Consider the following 15,351-nt stretch of genomic DNA (forward strand, 5'->3'; position numbering starts at 1 on the left):
AAAATATTTTTTATATATTCCCCGGGCGCTTTTTCTTTTCCACGGGCGCTTTTTCTTCACCCGGGCGCATTTTAGTAGGACCCAAATTATCAACTTTAAAGTCCAAGCCTTGGCGAGGACTTTAAAATTTATAATTTATAACTATCGAGATAGGATAAATCCGATAATGCAAGAGTATAACTTAGTCTCGATCACCCAGACGCATTATGAATATAGCGTCTGGATTTTTGTGTCTTTGGATTTCGTTCATAGATGGCGTTTTAAAATTAGGTAATGACCTTGACTACATGTTCCCGGAAGGAAAAACTTCAGGAATATGGACGATAACATGCGGCAGTGATTGACCAGAGTTGATCAGAGTTGTGAGGTTCAGTGTAAAATGAAACGTTTAAACAGCATGGAAACTAGACAATTAACTTATCAAGGTTCATGTTTACGAATGTCTCTTTTAATAGGATAGGGAAAAGGTAGTTTTTTAACACATAACTCAGAAAAGGGGGGGGGGGGGTGCAAACTTATCCTTGGTTGTTACAACCTACTGTTTTTGTACACCTTTATGCAACCAAGGATTAGTTTGCAAAATCATAACAACCAGAGGCGGATTTAGGGGGGGGGGGGGCCCTGGCCTCCCCTTTTTGAGAAAAAAATTGGTTGCTTATATAGGGAATCATTGAAGCGTGACTGGAGCGGGCCCCCTCTTAGGTCAGTCAGTGGGCCCCCACTTTGAAAATTTCTGGATCCGCCACTGACAACTTGTATCATAAAAATAAAATATTTGACAGTTTGTATTAGGTTTGTAGTTTTAAATATTTTACCTCATGCATCGATCAATGAAATCTGAGACAACACAGTAATCTCAGCTGAAATCTCAATATAAAAAAAAACCAAAACTACCAAAACATTTGACTCTTGAGTTATACTGCAAATCACAAGGATATTTAATATGACTAATCTGCAGTAAGCACCAAGAATTGATGCTTAAAGGGAAGTCCCTTCTTGTACTTTATGCAGATGAGTCAAACCAAGGATTTGTATACACTATACAAATCCTTGGTCAAACTCCTAAATTATTTAAAATATATTTTAAAAACATATTTTTAAGATTATAGATTCTGTGTCCAACCAGCAAAGATCATCAAGGGACGGTGCAAGAGAATATGAAATTCTTCTTACAATAAGACAATTTATCCTCATGCTATATATATGGATTATGCCATTTAGAATTTAGAATGCACTTAATGAAACTAACAATTAAACAAATACAGATTTACCGTTGTAACAATTGTTAATTGCCATAACAGGCTGATTAGTATTGAGAATGAAATAAATAATATGACCAACAGAATACAGTATATTATAACTATCTATAATCTATGTACATTGTAATCTATGCATAAAGTATCTGCATTGAGTTGCATCTGAAATAGTAAAATACTGACATATAATATCTTTTCCAGGTCAGTTATCTGTATTGAATGGCTGGAGAATACAAACCTAGTACAAATGTATATAGGGGAACGAAGAGGCCTCGCATATAACTGACTGTCATTGTGTAATTTTATTATTAATAAAAAATTGAGAATGGAAATGGGGAATGTGTCAAAGAGACAACAACCTGACCAAAGAGCAGAAAACAGCCAAAGACCACCAATGGATCTACAAAACACTGAGAAAATCACGCACACAGAGGCATGCTTCAGCTGCCACCTTAACAAAAATGTGTACTACTCCTGGTAACATGGGGTCAAGGTGATAATGAATGTTATACTAGACTCCGAAATATATAAATGAACTAAAATTAAATATCATACAAGACTAACAAAGGCCAGAGGCTCCTGACTTGGGACATGCGAAAAAATGTGTAGGGGTTAAACATGTTTTGCAAGATCTCAACCTATCCAGCTAGCCATTATAGAAAAACAAAAACAATAGGCACATTAAATCTCAGTTTAAAGAAGTCATATTTAGTCCTATGTCAGAATAGGAAACAAACCAAACTAAGCAAAATGACGATGAAAAAATTTACAAAGGACTACTAGCAGTTACTGACATGTTCCTCGGATTATATGTGAACTTAACTTTAAATGTCATACACTATATGCATGATATGTTTTATCACTTTTTGACTTTTTTTTTTTTAGCATATGAAATATATCTTGAATATATTGTACCAATGGTTTTTTTAAGAATATTTTTTTGGCACCCTAATACCGGTGTCATATGGTATTTTGAACCCCATGGTAAATTGACCCCGGGGTCAAAATACCGCTATGGTAAATTGAACCCCCCCATGGTAAATTGAACCCCCCCTGTATGGAAAATTGAACCCCCATGGTAAATTGAACCCCTCTGTTTTTTTCATCCTAGATGAATATTAGAACATTTTACATTATTCTAAAGCTTATCATAGATTAAAAAATCATTCATACAAGAAGGGGAGGTACATTTTCCATGCTCAATTAAAAGAAATATCTTTGCTTGGTATAAGTGCTCTGAAGTCTTTACCAACAAAATGTCATTCAAAATACTTATTGACACATTATAACTAGACCATATGTAGCTTGAATGCTTTAATTATTTGTAATTATAACATATGTATATATATATATAAGGGTAGTTTTGATTTTCCATGGTAAAAAAAGGGGGAGGGGGTCAAAATACCATGGCAAAGTAAAATTTAAAAAATATCTTTTCCAGCAAGTTAAATACATAAAAACTACTTATTTGTGTATTCTAACTACATAAAAGAGTTCGAATTGCCAGAATTTCTGAAATTAAAGGCCTAGAGTAGGGGGTTCAATATACCGCAGGAGGGTCAAAATACCATGGCAAAGTAAAATTTTCAAAATATCTTTTCCATCAAAGTTAATACATACAAACTACTTGTGTGTGTATATTAACTACATATAAGAGCTAAAATTGCCAGATTTTTTTGAATTGTCTATAGTAAGGGGTTCAATATATCGCAGGGGGTCAAAATACAATGACAAAGTAAAATTTCAAAATATCTTTTCCAGCAAGTTTAATAAATACATCTACCTATGGGTGTATTCTAACTACATAAAAGAGTTAGAATTGATAGAATTTCTGAAATTAAAGGCCTAGAGTAGGGGGTTCAATATACCGCAGGGGGGTCAAAATACCATGGCAAAGTAAAATTTTTAAAATATCTTTTCCACCAAGTTTAATACATACAAACTACTTATTGGTGTATTCTAACTACATAAAAAAGTTCAAATTGCCAGAATTTCTGAAATTAAAGGCCTAGAGTAGGGGGTTCAATATACCGCAGGGGGGTCCAAATACCATGGCAAAGTAAAATTTCACCCTACTATAGACCTTGAATTTCAAAAATTCAAGCTATTCTAAATCCTTAACAAAGTTATATTACTCCAATAAGTAGTTTGTATGTATTTAATATACTGGAAAAGATATTTTGAAAATTGTACTTAGCCATGGTATTTTGACCCCCCTGCGGTATATTGAACCCCCTACTATAGACCTTCAATTTCAAAAATTCAAGCTATTCTAACTCCTTAACATAGTTATAATATTTTGAAAATTTTACTTAGCCATGGTTTTTTGACCCCCCTGCGGTATATTGATCCCCCTACTATAGACCTTGAATTTCAAAAATTGAAGCTATTCTAACTCCTTAACATAGTTATAATACTCCAATAAGTAGTTTGTATGTATTTAATATACTGGAAAAGATAATTGTAAAATTTTACTTAGCCATGGTATTTTGACCCCCCTGCTGTATATTGAACCCCCTACTATAGACCTTCAATTTCAAAAATTGAAGCTATTCTAACTCCTTAACATAGTTATATTACTCCAATAAGTAGTTTGTATGTATTAAATAAACTGGAAAAGATATTTTGAAAATTTTACTTAGCCATGGTATTTTGACCCCCCTGCGGTATATTGAACCCCCTACTATAGACCTTCAATTTCAAAAATTCAAGCTATTCTAACTCCTTAACATAGTTGTAATACTCCAATAAGTAGTTTGTATGTATTTAATATTCTGGAAAAGATATTTTGAAAATTTTACTTAGCCATGGTATTTTGACCCCCCTGCGGTATATTGAACCCCCTACTATAGACCTTGAATTTCAAAAATTGAAGCTATTCTAACTCCTTAACATAGTTATAATACTCCAATAAGTAGTTTGTATGTATTTAATATACTGGAAAAGATATTTGTAAAATTTTACTTAGCCATGGTATTTTGACCCCCCTGCGGTATATTGAACCCCCTACTATAGACCTTCAATTTCAAAAATTGAAGCTATTCTAAATCCTTAACATAGTTATAATACTCCAATAAGTAGTTTGTATGTATTTAATATACTGGAAAAGATATTTTGAAAATTTTACTTGGCCATGGTATTTTGACCCCCCTGCGGTATATTGAACCCCCTACTATAGACCTTCAATTTCAAAAATTCAAGCTATTCTAACTCCTTAACATAGTTATAATACTTCAATAAGTAGTTTGTATGTATTAAATAAACTGGAAAAGATATTTTGAAAATTTTACTTAGCCATGGTTTTTTGACCCCCCTGCGGTATATTGATCCCCCTACTATAGACCTTGAATTTCAAAAATTGAAGCTATTCTAACTCCTTAACATAGTTATAATACTCCAATAAGTAGTTTGTATGTATTTAATATACTGGAAAAGATAATTGTAAAATTTTACTTAGCCATGGTATTTTGACCCCCCCTGCTGTATATTGAACCCCCTACTATAGACCTTCAATTTCAAAAATTGAAGCTATTCTAACTCCTTAACATAGTTATATTACTCCAATAAGTAGTTTGTATGTATTAAATAAACTGGAAAAGATATTTTGAAAATTTTACTTAGCCATGGTATTTTGACCCCCCTGCGGTATATTGAACCCCCTACTATAGACCTTCAATTTCAAAATTCAAGCTATTCTAACTCCTTAACATAGTTGTAATACTCCAATAAGTAGTTTGTATGTATTTAATATTCTGGAAAAGATATTTTGAAAATTTTACTTAGCCATGGTATTTTGACCCCCCTGCGGTATATTGAACCCCCTACTATACAGTACGGGTAGGGACTTATTTTTATGGATGTCTTAATCCGTCTAGATGTCAGACTGGTCGGACAGTTGTCCCAGTGTAATAAACACCTGCTGTGCAATATCCAAGTGGAAGGTCGTAAATAAATCTGTACCAGCTTGATTAGAATTAAATTTTACCTGTACAGATATATTAGTATTTATGGAGGATAGATAAATGTAAAATAGTGTTTTGTATTCAAAGAGAAAGAATTAAAATTAAAATTAAATGTAAGAAATAAAATTAAAATTAAATATAAGAATTAAAATTAAAATTAAATATAAGAATTAAAATTAAATATCATTTTTTTTTATAATTTGAAAATGAAATAAAGACGATTTTTAACAATATATTGTGTTGTCAATTATTTCAATAGTTTTGTGCCAATAAACTATTTTGTATTTGTATTTGTAAACCGTAAATATTTCATCTAATTCAAAATAATAAGCCTAATAACAACCAAGACTGTTTTCAATAGAAGTTTAAATCAAATTGTTGAGACTTCAATCCCGTAAATTATACGAGTTTTCGTTGATGGTTATATTATTTCCCCCTTTTAACGTTCCTTTATATGTTATTATTAGAAAATCAATTTTAAGTATAAGGCCAACATATCGTATTTATAAAATATGTATAGGCATTGTGAATTAAGTTATTTTCCTTTTGATACAACTTTCCCCGTCGGAGCCTCTACATCTATTCACACCTGTCAATCATTTCTCGCAAGTGAAATATTTTGGTCAGACAGCTCACTCGTGCTTCTTATTTTGACATTTTTCCCTTTAATCTCTTTGAAAGTCAAACAATTGGTTTCTTTTAATACAATATTTATAACGCCGAGATCATATTTCGATTCCTATTTTTTTTTTTTTTAATTTTAAATTGTTGACACTCGAGATAATGCCTTTCTATTTTCATGTCTGAAATTTTTTATGAAAATCGCCGGTGTTATAAATATATTTTACAAATAGTTTAACCTTATATAGTTTATTGAATAAATGCACATTTATACCCCAATTGGGTTGAAGGCTAGTCGTACTAGTCGTGATCAGCTATCTTTACTTTTTCGTCGTATTTCTAGTCATTGTCATTCTAAACTCGCGCAGTCAGTATGATTTTTTAAATCGATGTTGTATTATTTCCGAAGTTTAAAGGAGGTCTCCAAATAGATTATTTAAATGGGCATCCGGGAAATGACTGATAAAAATAAAACAAAAAAAAAGAAGTCTAAATTGTGTTTTGATAATACATATATGTAAATCGATTAAATTTCTATTCTGGTAAATCGATCAAGAGCCTCAAAACTAAAGCACAATACTGTCAATCATTCCACATCAAATTTAATCATGAATGTATTTTCCCACGATTGTTCAGTAAGGTCACCTGTGTTTACTGTTACGACATTTCCCGCCATATAAAAATCTTGTGCAGTGGACAAAATCGATCTTTAATATTTTTTATTAGCATTCAGTATTATTGTGAGTGGAGTCAAGTTAAAAACACTGTGCGGGACAAATTTGCCATTCCGGTATCGGCAAATCTGACTTTGTCGGTTTACAAGATATCCAAAAAAAATTTTGTCCAGTGATAGATTATTGAAAAATTAAAAAAATGCCATATGTCCCAACTTGTCACTGTTGTCACTCTTGTCACTGCAGCTGATTAAAAGTACATTTCCCATGGGAAATTTGATAATTCCCATGGGAATATTAGAATTTCCCATGGGAACATTGAAAGTTCCCATGGGAAAAATTACTTTTCCCATGGGAAGTTTAGAGTTCCCATAGGAACTTTAAAGTTCCCATGGGAACATAAGTAAATTGTTTGTTCCCATGGGAAGTTCTAAATTTCCCAAGGGAACTTTTCTTCCCAAGGGAACTCCTTTTCTTCCCATGGGAAAATACTTTTCCCATGGGAACAATATTTTTTCCCATGGGAACAATATTTTTTCCCATGGGAACAATAATTTTTCCCATGGGAACAATAATTTTTCCCTTGGGAACAATAATTTTTCCCTTGGGAACAATATGTTTTCCCATGGGAACAATAATTGTTCACATGGGAAGTGATATAACTAAAAAGAAAACATAAAAAAAATCCTCTAATTGCATGAGTGAAGCAATTTCACAAAACGGACTAAGTTATTATGGGTACAAGTATTTCTTTGAATCTTAATTGTAGAAATATATAATTGTGTGTTCTACGATTTTTGTCTTGGCATGCTTAATTGAAAGTAAATCACTACGTGTCAAAAATTTAACTACTATAAATTCAGAAATTATTGCTGTTTTTATTATTGTGAAAATAGTGACAGGGTTATAATCACAATAATATACACTTGCATATTGAAATTTTTTATGAACTAAACAGGATTATTCTAAATTTTGCACACAAAAAAATGATGAAATTGAGAAAAATCGCACTTACAATTGCTAGCAATAATTTCTGAATTTTCAGTATATAGTTTTGCATATATAGCTTTCACACCATTGCACACAGTGTCTTATGTTTATCCATTTGAATGTTTTTGTGTTTTTTTCATGCAGACATTTAAATGTTGATAGGTCTTGCTCATTGTTGACGGCTGTTCAGTCACTGGCTGAAAATACCTTTATCTCTGGTTTTTAGTTGTCTCATTGGCAATCACATACCATATCCTTACTTAATTTCAACACTTCTTAATTTAAGTTATATACATTTGAGAATATCATTTTCAAAAAGACAAAACATTACAATTGGTATAACAAATAAGGCACTTGTGTTTTAATATTTCATCTTTCACTGAGATAACACCATCAAGTAAAATGTGTAAAACAAAACAGAAAATTAAACAAACAGCAAAAAAATAACTCAAGCAAGTGTCAATAAACCTGCACAAATAACATGAATAACATATCTAAGGTCATAAGCAAGTGACAATAAAACATACAGCAATAATATATCTAAGGTCATAAGCATAAACATGCAGCAATATAATACATTGTATATCTAAGGTCATAAGCAAAAGACAATCAACATACAGCAATAGTATATCTAAGGTCATAAGCATAAACATGCAGCAATAATATATCTAAGGTCATAAGCAAGTGACAATCAACATACAGCAATAATGTATCTAAGGTCATAAGCATTTAAAAAAAAACATGCAGCAATAATATATCTAAGGTCATAAGCAAGTGACAATCAACATACAGCAATAATGTATCTAAGGTCAAAAGTATAAACATGCAGCAATAATATATCTAATTTCATAAGCATAAACATACAGCAATAATATATCTAAGGTTCTCTGATATTTGTCCTAAAAATGTTTGGCTCTAGCACCACTGTTGAAAAAGTAATGCCCCTTTTTTCAACAATTTCCTCAGAGGAAAAAGAGTTTTCCTCAAGGGAAAAAGATTTCCCTTAGGGAATTTGCTGCATAATTATTTCCTTTGAGGAAATTCTTTTTCTTTTGAGGAAATTTGCTGCTTCAAATTTTCCTTTGAGGAAATTTCCTCTAAGGAAATCATTGTTCTTCAAATTTCCTCTAAGGAAATTTCTGAACATCAAATTTCCCTTAAGGAAATGTTTTTCCTCTATAAAAATTTCATAACAGTACAAACATTGACAAACAGTATAAATATATTTTCTCCTAGACTGAATTATTGATCATGTTGATACAAAAGATTATATAAAATAAACACTTTTCATGTCAAATTAACTTGTCTTCTGTTTCAGCTGCTGTGTATAATTATTCTACCCCCTACATAACAGTTCAGTGCATAAATAATTCCATTCACAAGACATCTTCCTTCAATTGGTTGAATAAATTTTGGCAACTTGTTCTTCAAACATCTTCTCTGTATATTTGATATGATGGAGAGCCATGTACATAATATTATGTACATAAATGGATAACGCATGTGTTTATTTCGACAACAAACATGACAAAGACACTATTTTTTTTCTTAATTTCTCCATAATCCATCAGTGAATATGTGGGTTGTTACATTTTACACCATTGTGTCCTTGTGCATCTTTGATAGTACTCCATTTTGTTTATAGCAATTTTGTAGAATTTTTTCTATTTCTTTTTCCAGAAAAACACACAATTGAGTTCATTTCACATTAATTAATCCAATTAGCACATTATGTAGAAAAGTATTAACAAATAAGTTTCCTCTTCAGTATAGACTTGCAGGACCTGACGATGATCATAAAAACCAAGATATCTGACCTATAAATACACAAAATAAAAATAAAAAGTTATAAACATGATAAATGGAGAAAAAAACAGCAATATAAATAGGCTTATTTTATCATGTTTTAATTAAAGTCATAAGAAACCTCAAATTAAAAAAAATATGTATAATAATTATGTTTTTTTACTTATTTTTAATTGCTTGCTTCCAGGAAGCAATTCGCCGATACATATTTTCCATATACATAGTGACCCGAGCGTAACCCTCCTCGTAAAAATCCGGTGACCACAATATGCAAGGATCTGTCATTGAAATAAACAAATAGCTGATTATACATGTTAAACACGTGCTCAATACCCATGCTTTTTGTGATTTGTTTACTATAAGGTGGCAATCGGTAAAACTCAGCTTCAAAACACGGCATTTAATGAGCAGCATTATTTGTTAAATCATAACAAACAGAGAGAAAAAAAAATTGACGATTTATATGATATACTTGTGAAAATAATGATAAAATCGTGCACAGAGGACTAAGTTTATGATGTATACATGCATTGGTTCAAAAGTTGGACAAACTTTATTTTTCATCACTCACTCGTTTCATATGACTTTAACATTTGAGAAACTTTCATTTGATATTCTTACTTGTCATGCTTTATATGAGTTCTCTTATTTCAGTGCTTTGTGTCCAAGATTTAATATTCGTTGTTTAGTGCCTTGCAGTGATATTTAAAGTTTAGCCACTTGCAAAAGTTGTTATAGAATGTTCATATGCTGTGTTATTTGAACCACTGTCCTATATTATGGTCAGGTAAGAGGTTGAGTGCTCACAGACATGATATTTTTTTATTAATTGTTATTGTTTTTGAACATGTTGAACTAAATTGGATTGTTTAAATCTTTTCAAGTTGGGATCTTTATTGGCTGACCTATAAAGGAAGTGTTGTCTCATTATTGAAGGCCAGCCCATCATTGGCCTTTAATTTCTTGCATCCACTTCTTTGAACTCTGGTGGATAAGTCACTCATTTACCATACCACATCTTCTTATTTTTATAAGAGTCATCATTCAAAGGCAATTACTTTTATCATGTTTATTACTGTAATTCAGAAATTATCCAGAGGTTTTTAGTAATGCGATTAATGTGACTGGGTGAGTATCGCAAAAATAAGAAATCATATTTTGATAACAGAAACATATATATATCATGTATATACATGATATATAATTGATGCAGATTTTTTTTGTAATCACAATAAGTTGTCCATTCCCTGAAAAATCACAATAATAAAGGCAAGCAATAATTTCTGAATTTACAGTATATAGAAGTGGTCTTACCATTTAGGCCTTGTTGTATTCTGTTTATCTTGTTTTGTCGCTCATTTCTATTGAAACTGTTTATATTTTTCATTATTTTTCTATATTTCTTGTCCTATAAAACATAAAAAGGGTAAAAACTATTATTAAACATCAGTATTTTCTTTATATACAATAATATTTAATAAGAATGGAATATTTGTGCTATTTCATTTCACAAACTTTTTGTCAGTCATGACTTTCAAAGACTTTCACCCTGGTCAATAGTTTAAAAAACAAACATTCCCATACTTTTTCTTGGTGTTCGTACTAATTTTTCATTGGACAACAAAAACATGATTCAACTATTCTTCTATGATTTGTTTTGCTTGACTACCTTAAACTCTGAAATATTGTTTACACTGTATAATCTGTATGTGTCTCACTCGTCAAAATTTCAAATTAATATATAAATAACCAATAAGAATGCTATGCATGGCTCAGCTTGATACAAACGTACACTTTAAACCCTGAACAGTTGGAGCAAGTATGGACACAACATTCAATTCAAACTTTTCTCCATTGGTTAGAGGTATAGGGGGAGGTTGAGATCTCACAAACATGTTTAACCCCGCCGCATTTTGCGCCTGGCCCAAGTCAGGAGCCTCTGGCCTTTGTAAGTCTTGTTTTATTTTAATTTTAGTTTCTTGTGTACACTTTGGAAATTAGTATGGCGTTCATTATCACTGAACTAGTATATATTTGTTTAGGGGCCAGCTGAAGGACGCTTCCGGGTGCGGGAATTTCTTGCTACATTGAAGACCTGTTGGTGACCTTCTGCTGTTGTTTTTTTATTTGGTCGGATTGTTGTCTCTTTGACAAATTCCCCATTTCCATTCTCAATTTTATGGATACAACTCTGAATTGTAAATTTGGATTGTGATTCAATAGTTGATGCAGCATAGGTTACTGACATTGAATGAATGTAGTCCAAGTACTTAAAAATTTTAAATTGACAATTAACCTCTAAAATGGTCCAATATTCAAAATCTTAATACATGGTTAGATGCAGCATATCAACATGATCAAAGAACCCAAATAATTCATTATTTGATGAAATCAAATAAAGTTCAATTTTGGACCCTTTAGATCTCAATGTGGACCAATTTGTTAACGGGCCAAAATATCAAAAATCTAAATGAATGGTTAGATTCAGCATATCAAAGAACCCCATATATTCAATTTTTTGGAAATCAAACAAAGTAAAATATTGGACCCCAATTTGGACCAACTTGAAATTTGGGCCCATACTAAAAATCTAAGTAAATATTCAGATTCAGCATATTAACATGATTAAAGAACACCAAGAATTTAAATATTATTAAAATCAAAATAAGTTTAATTTTGGACCCTTTGAACCTTAAGATAGACCAATTTAAACAGGACCAAAAAACTAGGAAGCTTAATACACAGTTAGATTTGGAATATATATATCAAAGAACCCCAATAATTCAATTTTCTATAAAATCAAACAAAGTTTAATATTGGCCCCTTTTGGCCCCTAATTCATGTAATTTCTAAACTCTGGACAAAAACTCTGGTCACAAACCCTGTGTTTGAGTTTCATAGATTTCTGTTAACTTATACTAAAAGTAATTATGCGAAAACCAAGTGTCTTCGGACTACGACGACTACATGATAAAATTAAGAATGGGAATGGGGAATGTGTCAAAGACCCCCCTTTTTTGGACTATCAATGCATTTGAATGGGGACATGTAATTACCCCCCCCCCCCTTTTTTGTCCTGGGTTAGGAAACCCCTTTTTAAAATGACTGGATCCGCCCCTGAAGGGTCTATCATTAAGTTTGACAACTTCAGACATACTACTTTACCAAAAAAATTGACACATTTCATCCAATTTAATTCATTCTTTACTTGCTATTTCATCCATAATATTTTAAAGAAAGAAATTTGGAAGGAGTATGATTTTAATTTGCAAGATATACACTATCCAAACTAGAGACCTAATAGAGTAGATATATACTTGACTAAGGGAGCTACCATTTGATTTTTATGGGGGGGGGGGGGGGGGGGCTAGGGTGAAAAATGTTATCCTGCATTTTTTTTTTAGCTGTAATCTCTGTCCTGCCTTTTTATTTTTCACTCTGTTCGTTCCTGCCTTTCTTTTTTTTTAGTTTATCCTGACTTTTTTTACCTAAATTGTCGTCCTGACTTTTTTGCTAGTGTCTCATCCTGCCTTTTTTTTTCTCAAACAGTCAGGGGACTTACTTAAATGAGTGATTTTCTAAATCACTGATTTAAGTAACATTATTTCCATAAAGGTTGGAAGTTAGAGTTGTCTTTCTTTAATAATCACCTATTTAAGTAGTACAAATTAATCACTAGAAGAAGTGATTTAATTTTATTGTAGCTTTAAATATAGAATACTTATGATCCAGGGACTAATTATGTTTCTAAACTTATCAGAACCAACATCTGTGTTGTCTAGGATGACCAGGTCATTTCAGGTGATGACCTTGTACTGAATCTAGGATAATGACATAAAAATCACTTGTTTAAGTATCAGACCTCAATTTCCTTCCCAAAAATCACTTCTTTAAGTATCATTCTTTTAATTATCCCTACTAATTTCAACACCCCCGAACAGTGAGATTTTTATCGCAACAGTAGAATTTTATTACATAATCTGAAAGATGAAACCTTGAACTTCACAGGAAAAATACTCCCACTGCTGGGAAAAATCTTTGAAGAAAGTATCAGTTCATTATGTAAAGCCATTATTATAGCATTTTTTCAACTAAAATAGAATTTTCAGCTAAATGATAGCATCAAAGGCAGAAACCTTTCTACTTAAAAGAAGCAAAAAGTTTTTTTTTTTTTAATTTTACTAATTAAAAGATATTATTTAAACCAGATGTGTTTAAAATTTGGAAAAAAATACAAAATTTCAATTTGTGACAAAACCACAATTTTGCTACTCGAATAAGTGATTTAAAAATCACCTATTTCAGTAAGTCCCCTGACTGTCAAAACTCCTGTTCTGCCTATTTTTTTCAAATTTCATCCTAGCCCCCCATAAAAATCAAATGGTAGCTCCCTAATTTAAATCAAACTTGGGGTGACTGGCGACAAAGATTTAAGGAAATAGATGACAGTTTACCTACAATGATCTAGCTTCATGGCAATGGCATACATTACAGACTACATCATGTACATGGTCATTCTTAATTGTGTTTAAACTTTGGGAGTTCATTTTTTTAATGTTTAAAGCTAACAATTTCAACTACATACATTTATCAAGATTTGATTCTACATTTATATATAATTAAATTGTGTATGTCACATGTATGTACATGATGTATTTTAATGTAAAGCATCTGAAAACTCATTAGCCGTTTTCATAGCCTATGCCTGAAAACAGAGATTTCTTATTAAGGAGAAAGCCCCGCCCCCCTTTTTGGTGTGAAATATTTTGTTGATTATATAGGGAATCACTGAAGCATGACTGGAGCAAGCATCCCCCTCTGCCCTCCCCCCCCAAAAAAAAATAATAAAAAAAATGGAAATTTCTGGATCTGCCCATGTCAGCCTTTCACTCAGGTCATTGGTGAAGAGTTGTCATACAAAATAAATGATATCAAATGTTCATATGTATATGTTTTAGCTCGTGTAGGTGTAAGGAGGCAACCATTTGATTTGTAGGGCGAAAAGGGTGAATAATCTTGCCTTGTAAAACTTGTGCTATAAATAAAAATTAATACATTTCCATTTAAAAATCCGTCAGCCCAATCTCATCCAGTGAAATAGATTATTATCTGTTTTCGAAATTATATGGAAGTACTTAGTAGTTCAGACGCATTGCAAGGCATTTTTTCTAAGGAGACGTGTAGACTCATTTAATTGGGGGAATGGAACCAATAAATTGATAGGATCCGATATGATCTTCCCAGTAAGGAGCACCTATTTTTTTAGGTAATTATTATTAGTGTCGGTGATCTCACAAGTAAATCAGAGAAAATATTGCATGCAAGTTAATAAGCAGAGAAGAGACAATTATCAACTTGTGTATTATTCATTTTCTCGCAGTTATTTACGGTAAATTAACTATATGTATATATATCCCATAACAGGTGTTCGGTTCTAGTAGTTCAAACTGTTTTTAAAAATCATAAACTCTAACCTAGGTAGAATCATAAATGATGTAAATAGCACATAATTTTAAACTATTGTTCTTAAAACTCACAGTTTTACCTGTATATAAGGTTTTTTAAAACTTAAGCACCACACCTCACTGTAAATATCTGTAAATATTTTAAAACCATATATCCCCAAGTGGGAGTGCTCCGATATATAACGGAGGAATCTACCTGAACAGAACAGAACAGAACTATACAATTTAGTAAAACTGCTATATTTTGGGGCCGAAAAGGGGTCTTACTGAACCTACTCCTTTATAAATCTTAAGTAGGAATGCGTGGGTTCCATTTCATGAGACCTACACGGATTTTTTATAAAATAAATTTAAAAATTATAAATACAGTTTTCAATTCTTTCCCGGCATAGATAAAAAAAAAATATGAAAATAAATAATCTTTTGAAAATAATACGATATGGTTTAATTATTTCACTTCATTATAATGATAAATCCTTTAGATCTGAAATGTTTAATTAAAACGAATTTATCATTTTGATCTACCGATAAACTTTAAATTGAAGTGACATGGTCAGTTAAGTAACCTGATTAGTTG

General features: G+C 31.6%; 2 long non-coding RNA genes across 2 annotated transcripts in view; one reads left to right on the forward strand and one right to left on the reverse strand.

Annotated features, from left to right (window-relative positions):
• The first annotated feature begins 286 nt into the window (after positions 1–286).
• The window catches only part of LOC139502082 (uncharacterized), a 28,198-nt gene continuing 13,133 nt past the window's right edge, over positions 287–15,351 (forward strand). Inside the window, exons 1-2 of the long non-coding RNA XR_011658723.1 lie at positions 287–467; positions 1,458–1,552. This is a non-coding gene — a long non-coding RNA (uncharacterized lncRNA). The remainder of the gene's footprint in view (positions 468–1,457; positions 1,553–15,351) is intronic.
• LOC139502084 (uncharacterized) lies at positions 8,708–14,593 on the reverse strand. The gene is made up of 3 exons (XR_011658725.1): positions 14,365–14,593; positions 10,624–10,717; positions 8,708–9,320 (listed from the first exon to the last, which is right to left on the reverse strand). It is a non-coding gene; the product is annotated as an uncharacterized lncRNA (long non-coding RNA).

Source organism: Mytilus edulis, chromosome 13 (assembly GCF_963676685.1).
Source record: "Mytilus edulis chromosome 13, xbMytEdul2.2, whole genome shotgun sequence".
NCBI classification, from domain to species: Eukaryota; Metazoa; Mollusca; class Bivalvia; order Mytilida; family Mytilidae; genus Mytilus; species Mytilus edulis.